This window comes from Cupressus sempervirens, chromosome 2 (genome assembly GCF_028749045.1).
Source record: "Cupressus sempervirens isolate cs-2001-9-10 chromosome 2, ASM2874904v1, whole genome shotgun sequence".
NCBI lineage: Eukaryota > Viridiplantae > Streptophyta > Pinopsida > Cupressales > Cupressaceae > Cupressus > Cupressus sempervirens.
The window spans coordinates 347,046,476-347,059,554 of NC_143119.1; positions in this window are offsets into that span (position 1 = coordinate 347,046,476).

Here is a 13,079-nt window from a genome sequence, read left to right on the forward strand (position 1 = left end):
GTAGAGATCTCAATATCTTTCATATTGAGTTCATGATGAAAGTTCATCAATTGGGCAAGTGTATCCATCTACATGTTTGATATCCTTGTTAATTCAGTACATTTTTCTTCAAGTCTGTTTGCAAGATTTCTTTTGTCATTTTCCATCATGACTCTATCCTCAACTGCTCTTTTATTTTGTTCAGTGATTTCACATAACATTATGGCCTGTGATTCATGTTCCATCTTGAGAGATCTTACCTCTTCTGCTTGAACTTTTTTTTTCTCCATCAGTTCTGCTATTGCTGCATCAAACTCTTTGGTGTCTCCATTAGCACACAGTTTTGTGGTATCAATCTCCTTGTAGTTTATATCATTTTTAGCTATGGCTATATCCTTCCTTCTCTTCAAGGATTTTCTCAATTCCTTCCTTGTTTCCTCTACTTTGTGTAGAGCCAATTGCACATCAATCACTTGATTGTCAATAATATTTCCAAGTTTGAAGACTTCCATCTTTAGATATTTTTATCCAAGTTGTTAAACTTCTTCTTGTGAGAACCTTGCTCTAATGCCAATTGTTGGAATATTCAAATAGGAAGAATGCTTCTGAGAGGGGGGGATGAATCAAAAGTATTGTATTTTGACCATTAAAACTTTTTAACTGAAAGTAGATTGCATGCATATGAACATATCAAACAATTATGAGAAACACATAAGCATCACCACATAATAATTGAGATTTTGGTAACCCATAAACCCTCCAAAAATAAGAAGGTAAAACTGGGGTGGGGATGATACCCACAAAATCACTGCAGTAATAATATTTAACCACTTCTGATGGTCTACCCTATTAAAGGCTTTACACTGTATCAATAGTGACCTAGTCAAAGGATTTACAAATACTTTACATGAAGTGTCACCCTATTAAAGGATTTAATCACCTATTTAAAGGATCTACAAAATAGCTGTTAAGCTAACCTATCACCATAGGGTTTTTCATTCTAATACAATTGCTAGAGAGTATTAGGTACAATAAACCTGATAGCTTACAATCCTTCGTTTGCTGAATACAGGCACTTGATCTACTTTCTCTGATCTTGATCCTCTGAGATCTGATACTCTTTACTCTGAAATAGTGTTCCTTCCACACCCTTGTACATCCACTTCTCCTTCTAATGAGATTGTATCTTCCTTATAAAGACATTCGAAGACTTAGGGTTAGGTATGGATCTATGATCCATATTGAATCTTTGCTTCCTGCTCATTCCTTGCACTTTTCTTATTGGTTGCATGCCTTCTCCATTTTTCTTATTGGTTGCATGTAGATTGCATAGAAACTACAAAATATTTGATCTTATCGTTTAATCCTTCAAGATTCGTCATATGTCAGCCATGAAAGCTATTTACATATGAATCAATGAAGTTTCAAACTCATATGTACATTCTGTGTTACTCAGCACTTGCTGATTCCAGATGCTTGACACGAATATCAAACTGGCTTACTCGGCTCCTGTTGCATTTTTTTATTGCTTGGCATCATTTGTGACTCGGCATTTAAATATCACTCGACACTTGTATCATGCTCGACACCTAAAGTCAATCAGCACTTGAACTTCGCTCGACACCTGATCTTCACTCGGCACCTGAAGGCTACTCGACACTTGAAGATCACTCGGCACCTGAAGTCTTTCCTGACTTGGCTCATGTTGTGGCTCGGAATACATGGTGTACACAGCTCCAATATAGAAAGTGGTTAAGTGTATTGGCACTCAAGTGTCAAAAACCATTATGAGGTTAACAATCTCCCCCTTTGACATGAGTGACAAAAACACTTAACTGATCTTATGAGTACATTAACTAATCTGCTTGGTATATACAGAGGTTTAAAAAACATTTAATCAAAATTTGTGTAACTTACAATATATATACCTCAAAATTATTGTAACTCTCCAAAATTATTGTAACTCCCCATGAGTTGATTGTTTGTGCCATTATCTGTATATCATGCTCCCCTTGGTTTCCTTGGTTTTGTTTCCCCCATTCTCTCATTCCCCCATGCATCTTATAATATCTCCCCCTTTTTGACACTTATGTCAAAGGATTTTAAGGGTTATGACCATATTTTGCCAAAAATGTGTTGTTTACCTCCATAATCATCCTAAGAGCTGCATCCCAATTGTCCAAAGCAATTTCCAGTGACTTGTGCTAGATGGCAGTCTCTGTAGCAAGATGAATAAGTCCATCTGAAGTAGAAAGATTGAGATCTTTCTTGAGAACAGTTTCTGCACAGACTTGTTCCTTATGGAGCATTTCCAAATGTGGGGTAATGGAGGACTGGAGCTGTATCAGTTTTGCCTTGATATTGGCCTCATATGCTATTAATACAGCTATTTCTTTATGAGTGTGAACCGATTAAGAAAAATGCTTCTCACTTTGAGTTGGATCTTTTGGTAGCTGCATGCTTGAAATATTTAAATTTCTCTCCAAGCTCAGTATCTTTTGGCTTGTCTCCTGTGTGAAGTATGAAAAGTCACAAAAAATTTTGTACAATGAGAATATGTTCTCAAGTACCTTTTTCACTTTGTCTATTAGCTTTGCCAATTCAACCTGGGAGAGTGCAATTTGACTTGATACTTGCTCATTTACTTTTCCCTGGAATTTCCTTTCAGACCATTCTATAAGTTTTTCATTTGTCTCTTGGTCTTCATTTGTCACCTAGTCAACAATATCTGATAATTGCTCCATGATATGCTTTGACTCATCTGGTGACTACAAACTGAAGGCATCCATAAAGATGTCCTTAATCTCATGTAGTGTTTGCTTTTGTTTATACTCCTTCCTAAGTATCTCTTGTCTCTTTCTCCTATTCAGCGCTTCCTGCACCTCATTGATTTGATTAATGATTATTTTTTTTGAGTCATAGCTTGGTATGACTATCTCTTCATCTAATTCAGGGTCTCCATAGTGAAGTACCCTTGTAACTTTTGTAGTACTAGATCCTGGTGTAGATATTTGCAATGGCTATTGTGAAAGAGTTCCTGAGGTAGGAAAATTTATCAATGTTTGTATTGCCTCTTGCTCTTTAGGGGTTTCCTCTGTTTTCTCCTCCTGTTGTCTACTACCTTGATCAATTATGGTAATCTTAGGAAGTGCACCTTGTGTTTGTGCTGTAGGATCAGATGTAATAGTCTATCCTATTTGTTTTGTTTCTTTTTCTACAGCTGCACTCGGCTTCTATATTGAGGTGTCAACTATGCCTGATGAAGGTTGACCACTAGTAGCTGTAGAGATGATGGAAGGTGATTCTTGTGGATTCACCTTATCTCTAACTATGCTTTCTACTAGTTTTTGTAATTCATCCATACTGACCAATACTAGATCTATACACAATCTTGCTTGCTACGTAGATTGGTCAAGGATTCTTTTGAGGTCTTCTGCAATTAGTGGATTGATGTTCTAACCAGAAGTGGCAGGAACATCTTTTATAATTATAGTTTCTACAGGTGTGATGGGTACATGAGGAGGGCTAGAGGGTGGCAATTATGTCTCTTGCACACTCTAGTTTGGTTGCTACTCTTGCTCAGATGTTTTTGTTACATCTTTTTTTTGTGTCTCTTCCTCCTCTTTCTTTTCTTCTTCCTTCTTCTCTTCTTCTTCTTTCTTTTTTCTTCTTATTTCTTTTCTTCTTCTCCCTTCTCTACTACTGTCTTCTGTTCTCTCGTTTTTCTTCTCTCTTCTGGTGGAGCAGTAGCTTCTTCCTTGTATTCTTCTTCAAGAAAATTTTCAATCTTTTGTACAAGTTTTTCCATGATTTTATTGTTCTTTGAACAATTTCTTCCATCTTGTTTTGGAGAATGAAGAATGCCCTGTACTTTGGTGTAAACCTAGTATTATGCCTTTTGACTACTTTCTTTATTTGTTCCTCAGTCAAATCAGGCAATACGCTTGCTAGGGTTGATTCCCTCATCTCCTTCTCCATTTTCAAAAAAAAATGCCATTTGTCTTCTACAATTTTAGACAGTTCTTTTGGCAATTGCCCATCTAGTTCAAGAGGAGTGTACTTGAATTGTGCCATCATTCCATAAACTATTTCGTCTATCGTATTCCATTCTTCTTTAGTAAACATATTGAAATCAACTTTATTTAAGTTGCTTAAATCACCATTTCTAATCTTTTTACATAAAGTGTCAACTAAAAAATGTCTTACCTTTTTAGATTGATCTTCTTCATCAGTATCAAGTTGAGCCACATATCTTCTTCTTTTCCTTGGCTCTTCCTGTGTTTCCTTGATTGGTTTCTTCTTTGTAGCTTCCTCTTTAGCCTTTTTAGTGGAGGCCCTTGTTGCAAGTTGGGTTGTTGGCTTTTGAGGTGATGGCATGGCAAATTTCTTTGGTTTTCGCTGAGCTGGAGGCTGTTCTGTTGCCTTTCTTTTCTTTGACTCAGCTTCAGTTGGTGCTTCCTTAGCTTCTTCTTCCTTTGCACCTTCCTCTTTGTCTTCACCTAGGCCTTGGGTCAATTCCATTGGGCCTTGTTCTTGTTCATCTTCATCATCATCATTGTCATCTTCTTCTTCTTCTACTTTAGCCTCAATTCCTTCACCAAATTTCTTTTTAATCTTCTTCAACAATTTGTCTTTCTTCTTTAATGTGGAGGCAGTCTTTAACTCCATATTTATCTTTGATCTTACCACATCATATGTCCTAAAGTGTGGAGCACTTTTATCTGTTTCTTCTGCCAATAATGCAGTTATTATGCTGTAGATGCTTCATCAATATTGATTTCATATCCAAATGGCCTTAGCCATCTCACCCTTGGAATTACTACTTGAATATAGGTAAAATCAATGTCAACTAAGAAGCACAAATCATTATATGTTTTTCCACTAAGGAAACTGGTATTCTTGATCTTTGCTTCATGGATTTCTTGAAATCCTCAAAATAACTTGTCATCAAGGTATCAAAATTTTCTCCCACCTGTTCTATATATTCATTAATTTGGGCAATGATAGTTTTATCATTCCTCCATGTAACTTTTCTGAAAGAGGGAAACTCATTCTGAACATAAAAGAATATACAAACTAGAATTTCTCCAAATTTGCATTGAGCACCCTTTGTCCTTCTTATGACATCTAGGTTTTCATTAATCTGTTGTAGTTACAATTCTGCAAGATCATAAGTATGATCTTTTTTCACCAATTTGTAACCTACATCTACTGCAATACATGGCACACTGTTGAGTCTACTGGATTGATAGAATTTATGGGCAATGACTCTAACAACAAATTCAACTAGAGGATCCTAAATGGTGTGAATTGTCATTCCTCTTTTATTCCACTGAGCACCAATGTTCCTTTCAATAACCTCCTTCGATTCACTTCTCAAGTTTTTGAACTAATATAGGGTAGGGTACCCAGTTACCCTATGTATGATTCCTTTGGTTAATTTGATGGGAATATCTTCCAACCAAAGACTTCCTACATGAATTCTGCTTAACACAAGTTTAACCCATTCTGTCTTGAATACGGTGGGAAAGCTCAAAACTCGAGTCAAACCATTTCTTTCAACAATTTTGAATTCATCTTTTAAGACTCCATCTATGCACAATTTCTCATAGGCTTTCCTTATCTCCATATCTCCTAGGACTCCTATCTTACAATTGTAGTATCTTCTCACATCTTGAACCATTACAACTTTTGGGGGAATTTGGGAGAGAGCTCCGGCTGGGTCATTTTTGTATGCAACTTCAGGAATGGGATGAAAATCAAGTTGCTTGACCTCATTGGACACTAACTAAACTTCAAACGACTCTTTGTCCTCAATTTTCTTGGAACTTGACGCCATTTATGCAAACTAGGGTTTCTTTTTTTTTTACAAAATATGAAACTGTGTAGCTCAACACAAATGAAAATACCTCAAGATCGATGAAAATGCATTGAGAGATGTTGCAATCTGCTTGAAATGCTGAATTCTCTACTTTGAAGTCACTTTTCTCTCTTTCTCTTCTTTGCTTCTTGATCACAATGAGGAAAACTGATTGGAATCACGATAATATACCCTATTTTCATCGCATTAAATGCTCAACTGCCAACTTAATTTCTGATGGATTTTAACATTACTTAGCTTGCACTACATTTTTCACTTTACTTGGCTTGCATTGGAGTTAACCAACTCAACATCAGTTATCAACTCGGTCGCTGTTAGGAACTCGGCATGTGTTGGAGTTTAACTCGGCATCCAAAGATAGCTCGGCAACATCATTTAGATCTTGTCTTGACATCTTGTCTCATGCAAATTTATACTTTGCATTGCTTCTTTGTCTTGGGACTAATGTGTGATATAACTTTTTATATCAGTCCCATATACTTCTCATGCTTAGTTTGATGAAGTGTGATCACTTGATCCATTGGGTGAAGTGATCCCTCCACTTGATGTATTGCACTCATCTTTCTTTTTCCAAGTCTTATTCATTTGCCCCCTTATCTTTTTGACATCAATCTTTTCTTTTCCCTTATTTTCTTCAGTCTTGGGTGCCTTTGACCTTGTAGGACAATTTCTGCTGGTATGACCAATTTTCAGACAACTGAAACATGTGGTTTGATTCAACCATCTTTTATAGTTCCCTTTGAAATGTGTTATGTAGTTTTGTGGTATACGTCCATATTCCTGACAATAATGACAGCTATACCTAGTGTTGTAATCCCAATGATAGTGACTTTCATTTCCTTTTGATTTTGCTGGTTGATTTGATGTCCACATAGGCCTTGATCTACATTCAAATGCTCTATGTCCATACTTCTTGCAATTATAACAATGTCCATCAAATCTTTGAGTCCTTGTGACATTGGATCTACAATCTTGTGTCATATGTCCTTGCATGTTGCACTTGTGACAATAACTCTTGCTCTTGGGCGTATTTGCCTGATTTAATCTCCTACTCCTGCAAACATTAGCAGTATGCTCCTTCTTATTACAGTAATGACAAGTGAGTTTTGAATTCTTACCTATGTCATCTTTTTGCTCAACACTCTTTGATGATTCACTTGACTTATTGAGATTCTCTGCTACCTCTTTTTCTCTGTTTAATTCATTCTACAGTTGTTCATTCTGCATCTTCAAAGTAGAGATCTCAATATCTTTCATATTGAGTTCATGATGAAGGTTTATCATTTGGGCAAGTGTATCCATCTGCATGTTTGATATCCTTGTTAATTCAGTACATTTTTCTTCAAGTCTGTTTGCAAGATTTCTTTTGTCATTTTCCATCATGACTCTATCCTCAACTACTCTTTTCTTTTTTTCAGTGATTTCACATAACGTTATGGCCTGTGATTCATGTTCCATCTTGAGAGATCTTATGTCTTGTGCTTGAACTTTTTTTTTCTCCATCAGTTCTGCTATTACTGCATCAAACTCTTTGGTGTCTTCATTGGCACACAGTTTTGTGGTATCAATCTCCTTGTAGTTTATATCATTTTCAGCTATGGCTATATCCTTCCTTCTCTTCAAGGATTTTCTCAATTCCTCCCTTGCTTCCTCTACTTTGTGTAGAGCCAGGTGCACATCAATCACTTGATTGTCAATAATCTTTCCAAGTTTGAAGACTTCCATCTTTAGATATTTTTCTCCAAGTTGTTAGACTTCTTCTTGTGAGAACCTTGCTTTGATACCAATTGTTGGACTATTCAAATAGGAAGAATGCTTCTGAGAGGGGGGGGTGAATCAGAAGTACTGTATTTTGACCATTAAAACTTTTTAACTAAAAGTAGATTGCATGCATATGAACATATCAAACAATTATGAGAAACACATAAGCATCACCACATAACACTTGAGATTTTGGTAACCCAGAAACTCTCCAGAAATAAGAAGGTAAAACCTGGGTAGGGATGATACCCACAAAATCATTGCAGTAATAATATTTAACCACTTCTGATGGTCTGCCCTATTAAAGGCCTACCTTGTTAAAGGCTTTACATTGTATCAATAGTGACCTGGTTAAAGGATTTACAAACACTTTACATGAAGTGTCACCCTGTTAAAGGATTTAATCACCTATTTAAAGGATCTACAAAATAATTGTTAAGCTAACCTATCACCATAGGGTTTTTCATTCTAATACAATTGCTAGAGAATATTAGGTACAATAAACCTGATAACTTACAATCCTTCATTTGCTAAATACAAGCACTTGATCTGCTTTCTCTAATCTTGATCCTCTGAGATATGATACTCTTTACTCTGAAATAGTGTTCCTTCCACACCCTTGTACATCCACTTCTCCTTCTAATGAGATTTTTTCTTCCTTATAAAGACATTCAAAGACTTACGGTTAGGTATGGATCTACGATCTATATTGAATCTTTCCTTCCGGCTCATTCCTTGCACTTTTCTTATTGGTTGCATGCCTTCTCCATTTTTCTTATTGGCTACATGTAGATTGCATAGAAAATACAAAATATTCGATCTTATCATTTAATCCTTCAAGATTCATCATATGTCGGCCATGAAAGAGGTTTACATATGAATCAATGAAGTTACAAACTCATATGTATATTCTGTGTTACTCGGCACTTGCTGATTTCATATGCTGGGCACTAATATCAAACTGGCTTACTTGGCTCCTGTTGCATTTTTGTATTGCTCAGCATCATCTATGACTCGACACTTAAATATCACTCGGCACTTATATCATGCTTGGCACCTAAAGTCATTCGGCACTTGAACTTCACTCGGCACCTGAAGGCTACTTGGCACCTGAAGTCTTTCCTAACTCGGCTCATGTTGTGGCTTAGCATACATGGTGTACTCGGCTCCAATATAGAAAGTGGTTAAGTGTATTGGCACTCAAGTGTCAAAAACCATTATGAGGTTAACACTATAGACATAGGTGACTTGGGTGGTTCAATCACCTGAGGTCCAATCACATTTCCTTGAACCCTAGGTAAAGTATCAGGCTCAATGTAAACAAAGTTTCTGTAATCATTAGGTTCCTTTCTACTTTGTTCTTCACTCTTTTCTACAAACTCATCAATTTTTACATGTATACTTTCTTTAACCTTGTGAGTAGTAAGATTCAAACATTTATATGCCTTGCTCTTGTTGGAGTAGCCTAGGAATATGTCTTCATCACTTTTTGCATCAAATTTTCCTTTCCTTGTCTCTTTTAAGATATAACATTTTCTTCCAAATACTTTGAAATAATAGACATTAGGTTTATAGCCATACCATAATTCATAAGGTGTTTGATTTGTGCCTTTCTTCAGTTGAGCTCGGTTCAAGGGGTGAATTGTTGTGATAATTGCTTCTTTCTAGTATTTTCTTTCAACATTCTTCTCTAACATCAATGTTCTTGCACAATTCATGATGGATCTATTCCTTCTTTCTATTATTCCATTCTGCTAAATTGTACTAGGTGTAGATACTTGTCTTTTGATTCATGATTCATTATAGAACTCATTGAATTCATTAGAAATGAATTATCCTCCTCTATTTGACCTTAGGCATTTTATATTCTTTCATGTTTCTTTTTCAACTCTAGCTAGATGCCACTTGAATTTTTGAAAAGATTCAAATTTGTCTTTCAAGTACATTACTATTATCATCCTAGAGTAGTCATAAAAAAAGCAAAATAAAATATTTGTCTCCACTATAGCTTTCTATACCTATTGGTCCACGAAGATCTATATGAACTAGTTCCAAGACTTCTTCAGAATTGTAGTTTTTACTTTTGAAGCTAGTCTTACCCATTTTTCCAATCTGACATTGTTTGCATATGGCAATTCTAGGTTTCTCCTGTATTGGAATGCTTCTTACTCTTTTTTTTCTTAGTCATGGTAACCAAATCATCAAAATTTACATGACACATTCTTTTATGTCATAGCCAACTTCCCTCTACTCATGCCAAAAAGCATGAACTTTTAGTAAGATCTAGATAAAATAGATTATCTTTAGTCTAATTTCTAGTTTCAACTAGGTTTTCTTTACAATCTAGCAACTTGGCTTTCCCTCACCACCCAGGAACTTGGCTTTCCCATTCATGAATTCTACCTTGTATTCAATATTGTTTAATTGTGCCACACTCAGAAGATTGTTTCTTAGTCCTTCAACCTAGTAAGCATTATCACATTTGAGTCCACCAGTTAATGCAATACATCCCTTTCCTTTCACATAACATGGCTCATTGTTTCCATATCTAACACTTCCACCATCATAGTGTTCAAACTTAGTTTTGTCACCAATCATGTGATGAGAGTAACCACTATCTATTATCCATGTATTTTTCTTGCTAACATGAGAAATAAGTGTCATCTTTTCACTTTCTTCATCATCTAATTCATCCTTAACATCAATATATTTCATTTCATCTTCATCATCACTGTCAGAATCTTTAGCAATATAACAAAATTTCTTACCTTTGTCTTTGTAGCTCTTGAATCTTTTTTGCCTTTGTACTTGCTGAATTTTCTGTCATCTTTTTTTTCTTTGTTTGGACACCTTACAGCAATGTGACCAACTTCTTCACAAGAGAAACAAATCAATGGAATTTTTCCTTTCTATTTACCTTTGCCTTTTGGCAACCTTCTTGCAATCAGGGCTTCAATAACTTCAAGGTCATCATCTGAATCAACATCTTCTTTATTGTTAATCTATTTTCCTTTTGGATTTGCTCCCTTTCTACCAAGAGTTAGTTTGGCTCTGAATGTTGATTCTACATTGTTAGTGTTGGGAAGATAGTTATCAAAGTTATCCAACTCAAAAGATATCAATCTTCCCACTAGTGCATCCAAAGTTATATCATTTTTTGGATCACATCTCATCTCTTGAATATCTAAAACTTTAATTACATAAATAGGAAGAAGGGATCTTAATACCTTGTTGACTATTGTACTATCATCTATCTTTCCTCCTACAACTCTGATTGAAATTACACTTGCTTTGATTATTTTACTATATTTTACAATGTTCTCATCTTTTTTCATCTTTATCTAATCAAACTAGCCTCTTAGACTTTCTACTTTGGCTCTTTTCATGTTATCATCTCCTCCATAGATCTTTTCTAGCTTTTTCCACATGTCATAGGAAGTAGGGAAATATTTGACTTCATCAAATTCAGAGTAGTTGAGAGAAGTAGCAATATCAATCATCATTGTGTTGTGATTCTTCATGTCCACCATCTGATCCAGAGTTAAAGGATTTGGGGGTGCCACATACTAATTCTCTAATAAGTGTAGACTTGTATCTCCAATGGTTCCCAGATGTAGCTTCATCAGTTCCTACCATGTTGAAAAGTTCTCTCTATTAATCTTGGGGATCTCTCTTCTATAAGACATCTTTGATCTTTAGCTTAGGTCTTTGAAACCTTTCCTGCAAGCACCAAATTCTTTGATACCAATTGTTGGAAATATACAAGGAGTAACTAAGAGGGGGGTAAATTAGTTACCATTAAAATAGTTCCAAATCCCTTAGATGTCAATACAAACTTCTTACTAAGCTAAATCCTTATACTATTCGGTTAGAACTAGATAGCTATTGTAAATTAGTTAACAAAGAAATCTTAAGATATTGATGTGTATTAACCTTTAGTAACTTAGTTTCAAAAAGATAAAGTAGTAAAAAAATAACATGAACACATGAGACACCAAGATTTAATGTGGAAACCCAATTTGGAAAAATCACTAATGCAACTAGTTGCAACTTTTCACTCTTCTAAAGTGACCCCTATTAGGAGCCAACCCTATTAAAGGTTACAAAATACATTGATAGGTGTGACCTTGTTAAAGGATTTGAATCACCCTATTAGGAGTGGCCTTGCTAGAAGTCTTCAAGACAATTCAATCTAGAAATGTCACCTTCCTAGAGGATTTACAAAATGACTATTAAGTCAACTCTATTAAGAGATTTCTTCACCACTACAATTATTAGAGAGTAACAATGATTGACCTGATTGATGAAGTAACTGATTTATAGATTTAGATCATTGTTCTAACTTATCCTCTAGATCCTCCCTGATCAAAGTATTCTTTGTAGCTCCTTGGATACTTTACCTTTAATTGAATATCCCTTTTAATTCACATCTTATTATCATCTTCATTACTTCCATATATTTAATCCATAACTTGACCTTTCATATATATGAAACCCAATGTCAAGTCATCTTGAATACCTTTTCAAATAAATAATTAATATCCACTAGGTTGGCTAGCAATAATTACATAACTGACAAAGAGATTTTTCTATCAATCAGTTGACACTGAAACTTTCTGTTGTCACTCAATTGAAATTGAAATTGAGTCACTCAGTTAACACTTGGTTCCTTTGGTAAATGCCCTGAATCCATTTATAGAGGAATCCTTCATTGACCAACCTAACTCAGTTTACACTAGATCTTTGGACTTGGTTCCTTCTGAATCTTGCTCAACTGATACTGGAGTCTTCTAAGCTTGATTACTATTGGCAACGTGGCATTTGTGTAATATCAATAACAATATACAATCAAATAATTTTCTTCAAAAAGTTCATATTGATTTGTGTGGTCCAATGAGAGTTGAGAGCTACTATGAAGATGGGTATTTCATAGTGTTTGTTGATGATTATTCTAGAATGATGACAATTATGTTTTTGAAGCTAAAATCTGATGATTTTTAAATGTTCAAGTGGTTTAAAGCTAGAGTTGAAAAAGAAACTGGTAAAAAATAACAATGTCTGGGATTAGATAGAGATGGTGAGTTTAGGCCCATTTAATTCACTAACTTGTGTGTTGAGAATGGAATTAGAAGACAACTATTTGCATTGAGGACACCACATTAGAATGATATTGCATAAAGAAGAAATAGGTTGATTGTGCTAGAACATTGCTAATTAAAATTAAAAAGGTAGTTGCACAAATATTCTAGAAAGCATCTATGAGCATTGTTGTATATACTCTTAGTTAAGTTCATTTGAAGAAAGGGACAAGATAGAAATTGTATGAACTATGATATGGTCATACCCTGAATGTAAGTTACTTAAAAAATATTTGTAAGTTTTATATTCATAAAGATGCAAGAAATGGAAAGTTTGATTCAAAAGGTGATGAAGGCATATTCTTAAGTTACTCTACTAG